This window comes from Triticum aestivum, chromosome 1B, assembly GCF_018294505.1.
Source record: "Triticum aestivum cultivar Chinese Spring chromosome 1B, IWGSC CS RefSeq v2.1, whole genome shotgun sequence".
Taxonomy (NCBI): domain Eukaryota; kingdom Viridiplantae; phylum Streptophyta; class Magnoliopsida; order Poales; family Poaceae; genus Triticum; species Triticum aestivum.
In genome coordinates this window covers 164,826,769-164,833,352 of record NC_057795.1, presented here as the reverse complement: position 1 = coordinate 164,833,352, position 6,584 = coordinate 164,826,769, and positions in this window count along the sequence as shown.

Genomic DNA, 6,584 nt, shown 5'->3' with positions numbered 1-6,584 from the left:
TCTAGCTACCAGCTATGGACCCGTAGGTCTGTGGTAAACTACTCACACATCACCGGTAGGGCAACAAGGTTGATGTAGAGGTTCTCCGTGATCGAATCCCCCTCTGGCAGATCACCGGAAAAGGCCCCAAGATGGGATCTCACGAGAACAGAAGCTTGCGGCAGCGGAAAAGTATTTGTGTGGTCACTTTTGATGTATGGGGAATATTTGAGAATATATAGAGGTGGAACTAGGGTTAGAGGACCTCCGATGGGCCCACAAGCCTAGGGGCACCCCCTAGAGGCTTGTGGCCTCCTCGGGACTCCTCTGGCCCTCTCTCCAAGTCACGTAGGTGTCTTCTGGTCCAAGAAAAATCATCATAAAGTTTTATTCTGTTTGGACTCCGTTTGATATTCCTTTTCTGAAAAAGCCAAAAACAAGGAAAAAACAGAAACTGGCACTGGGCACTGGGTTAATAAGTTAGTCCCAAAAATAATATAAAATAGCATATTAATGCATATAAAACATCCAAAACAGATAATATAATAGCATGGAACAATAAAAAATTATTGTACGTTGGAGACGTATCAAGCATCCCCAAGCTTAATTCCTGCTCGTCCTCAAGTAGGTAAATGATAAAAACGGAATTTTTGATGTGGAATGCCACCTAACATATTTATCAATGCAATTTTCTTTATTACGACATGAATGTTCAGATCCATAAGACACAAAACAAAAGTTTAATATTGACATAAAAACAATGATACTTCAAGCATATTAATAAAGCAATCATGTCTTCTCAAAATAACATGGCAAAAGAAAGTTATCCCTACAAAATCATATAGTCCGGCTATGCTTCATCTTCATCGCACAAAATATCTCATCATGCACAACCCCGATGTTAATCAAGCAACTGTTTCATACTTTTAGTGTTCTCAAACTTTTTCAACTTTCATGCAATACATGAGCGTGAGCCATGGATATAACACTATTGGTGGAATAGAATATGGTGGTTGTGGAGAAGACAAAAAGAAGGAGAAAGTCTCACATCAATTAGGCAAATTAATGAGCTATGAAGATGCCCATCAATCGATATCGATGCAAGTGAGTAGGGATTGCCATGCAACGGATGCACTAGAGCTATAAGTGTATGAAAGCTCAAAAAGAAACTAAATGGGTGTGCATCCAACTTGCTTGTTCATGAAGACCTAGGGCAATTTGAGGAAGCCCATCATTGGAATATACTCCCTCCGTTCCTTTATGTAAGGTGTATTATTTTCGGCACGGTGACCAAGGCGCATAATTATAGAGGTGTTAGGACAAAATTACCCTTGGCAAATTTGTTAGTTAGTGGAAAGTAAATCGGCGAGTCCAGGAAAGTAAGAGATACATGCAGTCAAGAGAGAGATAGTTTCCTTCTTTTGATACAAGGAGAGATACTGGAAATCATGAGAGAGATACTTTCCTCTTTCTGGAGGGATACAAAGGGAATTATGAGAATTTAGAAGAAATGCACCTTACATTGTGGAATTTTATGAAAAAACAAATACACCTTATATAAAGGAATGGAGGGAGACTCTCTACCATGAAGATCATGGTGCTACTTTGAAGCACAAGTGTGGAAAAGGATAGTAGCATTGTCCCTTCTCTCATTTTTTTGTTTGGGCTTCTTTGTCCTCTTTTTCTGGGCTTCTTTGGCCTTTTTTATAAAGTCCAGAAACTCATCCCAACTTGTGAGGGAATCATAGCTTTCATCATCCTTTCCTCACATGGGACAATGTTCTAATAATGACGAGCATCACACTTTTATTTACTTACAACTCAAGAATTACACTTGATGCTAGAACAAAGATATGACTCTATATGAATGCCTCATGCATATGAGAACAATATGATAATGATGGTGCGTGTCATAATAAACGGAACGGTGAAAGTTGCATGGCAATATATCTCGGAATGGCTATGAAAATGCCATAATAGTTAGGTATGATGGCTATTTTGAGGAAGGATATATGGTGGGTGTAATACACCGGTGAAAGTTGCGCGGTACTACAGAGGCTAGCAATGGTTGAAGGGTGAGAGTGCGTATAATCCCTGGACTCAACATTAGTCATAAAGAACTCACATACTTATTGCAAAAGTTTATTAGCCATCAAAACAAAGTAGTAATTTGCATGCTCCTAGGGGAGAGGTTGGTAGGAGTTAACCATCGCGCGCTCCCGACCTCTACACAAAGGATGACAATCAAAAAATAAATCATGCTCCGACTTCATCACATAACGGTTCATCATACGTGCATGCTATGGGAATCACAAACTTTAACACAAGTATTTCTACCAATTCATAATTACTCACTAGCATGACTCTAATTTCACCATCTTTATATCTCAAAATAAATACAAGGAATCAAACTTCTCATATTATTCAATGCTCTTTATATGAAAGTTTTTATTATATCCCTCTTGGATGCCCATCATATTAGGACTGAATTCATAACCTAAGAAAATCACCATGCCGTTTAAGACTCAAAATAATATAAGTGAAGCATGAGAGTTCAACAATTTCTATAAAATAAAACCACCGCCGTGCTCTAAAAAGATATAAGTGAAGCACTAGAGCAAACTGCCTAGCTCAAAAGATATAAGTGAAGCATAAAGAGTATTCTAATAGATTCACGATTAATGTGTGTCCCTCTCAAAAGGTGTGTACATCAAGGAGGATTAACTAAAAAGCAAAGACTCATATCATACAAGACGCTCCAAGCAAAACAAATATCATGTGGTGAATAAAAATATAGCCTCAAGTAAATTTACCAATGGATTGAAGACAAAAGAGGGGATGCCATATGGGGCATCCCCAAGCTTAGATGCTTGGTTGTCCTTGAATATTACCTTGGGGTGCCTTGGGCATACCCAAGTTTAGGCCCTTGCCACTCCTTATTCCATAGTCCATCAAATCTTTACCCAAAACTTGAAAACTTCACAACACAAAACTCAATAGAAAAATCATAAGATCCGTTAGTATAATAAAGCAAATCACCACTTTTAGGTACTGTTGCAAACTTATTTTAAATTTATAATGGTGTTATATCTACTGTATTCCAACTTCTCCATGGTTCATACCCCCCGATACTACCCATAGATTCATCAAAATAAGCAAAGAACACAATAAAAATAGAATCTGTCTAAAACAGAACAGTCTGTAGCAATTTGAAAACTTCATATACTTCTGTAACTCCAACAATTCTGAAAAATTTGGAAAATCTACTAAATTTGTATATAAATCGTGTGTAAAAAATTCAGATCAAAAGCATGCTTATGTGATTTTTTAAAAATTCTGGCAACGAGCGCAAAAGTTCTGTTTCTCAGCAAGATCAAATCAACTATCACCATAGATTATCCCAAAGGTCTTACTTGGCTCAAACACTAATTAAAACATAAAAACACATCTAACCAGAGGCTGGATGATATAATTATTGCAAAACAGAAGCAAAAAGGTAAAAACAGAAATAAAATTGGGTTGCCTCCCAACAAGCGCTATTGTTTAACGCCCCTAGCTAGGCATATTGCAATAGATCTAGGTATTGTCATAATAGATTCATATGACAACTCAATTTTCTTTCTTGGAAAGTGTTCCATGCCCTTTGTTAATGGAAACTAAAATCTAATGTTTGTTTCTTTCATATCAATAATTGCACCAATTGTTCTAAGGAAAGGTCTACCAAGAATAATAGGACATGTAGGATTGCACTCTATATCAAGCACAATAAAATCTACGGGCACATAATTCCTATTTTCAACAATAAGAACAAAATTAATCCTTCCCATAGGTTTCTTAATAGTGGAATCCACTAGATGCAAATTCAAAGAACAATCATCAAATTTGTGGAAACCGAGCACATCACATAAAGTTTTCAGAATAGTGGAAACACTAGCACCCAAATCACACAAAGCATTGCACTCATAATCTTTAATCTTAATTTTTGTAGTAGGTTCCCACTCATCATAAAGCTTTCTAGGGATAGAAACTTCTAATTCAAGTTTTTCTTCAAACGATTTTATCATAGCATCAACGATGTGTTTAGTAAAAGCTTTATTTTGATTATAAGCATGAGGTGAATTAAGCATGGATTGCAACAAGGAAATACAATATATCAAAAAACAATTATCATAATTAAAGTCCTTGAAATCCAAAAGAGTGGGTTCATCACTACTTAAAGTTTTGACCTCTCCAACCCCACTTTTGTCAATTTTTTCATTAAGATCTTCACCCTCCAAATTATTGGGACTCCTTCTAGCTAAAGTTGACTCATCTCTAGTCCCATCTTGATCAAGTTTTATATTGGCAAATAAAGATTCAATAGGAGTCACACCAATCACTTTAAGATCTTCATCATTATTCAAATATTCGGGTTTAGCAGCCATCTTATTTATCAAAGTGGTTTGTGTAAGTGCATCTAGTGCCACCCCTAGTTGGTTTTGGAGTATTGACGACAAACCTAGTTGAGGGACTAATGTGTTTGTGAGAATTGCAGGATAACACAGGTACTAGTCCCTCCTTGATTCGGTTTACCTACCGGAGATGACCCCTAAAAATGTGTGAAGACATTGAAGACAATGGTGGTCTGTGAAGATATTCACATTGAAGTCTATGACACGAGAAGACATTGAGTGAAGACTATGGAGCGTGAAGACTTAGTTGTTTCGTTGTTTCCTTTTCTTCTTTGTTGAGTCATAGGAACCACCGCACTGTTAAGTGGGGTCCAAGTGAACAAAGTCAGAGTGACTGAAGTGATTCTCAAACCAAATCCTATGTCTTCGAGCAAAGACAATGAGAGCAAATCTTATCCCGTGTCAGATAAGTCAGCTTTACTTGTAGCCCAAGTCAAGCTGCCGCGTGCGTTTGAAATCTGACCGTTGCGACACGTGTTAGTTCCTTAGTGACCCAGGGTCATTTCGGACAAATCCGGTCGGGTTGCCCAGTGGCTATAAATAGCCCATCCCCTACACCATAAATTGGTGGCTGCTCAGAGTTAGTACACGGCTTTTTGTCGTTTGAGAGCAACCCACCGCCGAAGCTTTTGAGAGAGATTCCTTGCGAGGACAAAGCCCAAACCACCCAGAGCCCAAAGAGTGTTTGGCATCACTGAAGTCTTTCTGTACGCGTGATCTGGAGACTTGTTACACTTGAGGACTGTGAATCCTCCAGCCGGTTAGGCGTCGCGTTCTGAGCATCCAAGAGCCATTGTGGATTGCCGGTGAACGAAGTCTGTGAAGGTTCGGAAGTCTACCTTGAAGACTTACCAGAGTGATTGGGCGGGGACTAGGTGTCCTTAGCTCAAGGGGAATAAGGTGAAGATGCGGTCTTCTGAGTTGAATCTCAGCCTCCCTAACCAGACGTACAGTTGTCACAACAACTGGAACTGGTCGAACAAATCCCTGTCCTTCTGAAGCCATTGGTTCTATCTCTTACCTCTCGTTACTTATAGTTTGTCTTCGTGAAGTCATAGCCTGCTTGCATTATCTGTTTGACTTCACTGTGTGACTATCTGTTCTGATTGGCTTCATACTATCTTCCATATTGATCTTTACTACCTAGCTGCTATTAGTCTTCGTGCTTTCACTCCATTGAATACTTGACTATGGCTTATCTAGTGTAGTCTACCTTCCGCTACATTTGAATAGTGTTGTTTATAGTGTTTGTCTTTGAAACTCCCATGTTTTGAAGACTTTCATAAAAATCGCCTATTCACCCCCCTCTAGTCGATAACTAGCCCTTTCAATTGGTATCAGAGCAAGGTACTCCCTTGTTCTGTGTGAGTCGGTTTAACCACCTGCAGTTTAGCTATATCGACTGCAGGGATAATCAAAGTCTCCGTTGCGTGCCCCATCTACGATGGCACTGAATATCCCTACTGGGAGAATAGGATGCACATGCATCTTTAAGCCATTGATGTCGATCTATGGTATGTCGTCAAGAACGGCGTTCCCAAGATAGGTGAAGGCGTCACCCCTGCTGATGTCAAGAAGTTCATTCAACTGGACTCTACTGCCAAGAACGTCATCTGTGGTCACCTTACCAAAGGACAGTATGGCCGGGTGAGTGCTCTGGAAACGCCGAAGCTAGTCCGGGACTGGCTCTCCAAGGTCAATGAAGGCGTCTCAACTCAGCGAGATCAACATATCAGTACTCTCCGCAACCTCTTCAACCGCTTCAAGAGACATGACAACGAGAATGTCCAGCTCACATTTGATCACCTCACTGATATCACAAATGAGCTCCAAGCACTCGGCGCCACTGAGATCACGAAGCATGAGATAGTGAAGACACTACTGAGATCTCTTGACAGCTCATCTGACACCTTAGCCCTGATGATACAAGAACGGCCTGATTTCAAGACTCTCGATCCGTCTGACATACTTGAGAGGCTCAACACACATGAGTACCAGCTATCTGAGAAACGAGATATCTATGGCCCCAACTATGGCCGAACTCGAGCTTTGAAGGCAAAGGCTGTTGCTTCCTCATCTGAAGAAGAATCTGACTGCAGTTCTGGTGATCCTGAAGACATTGGAAAGGAGCTTGCTATGCTTGTGAAGAAGTTC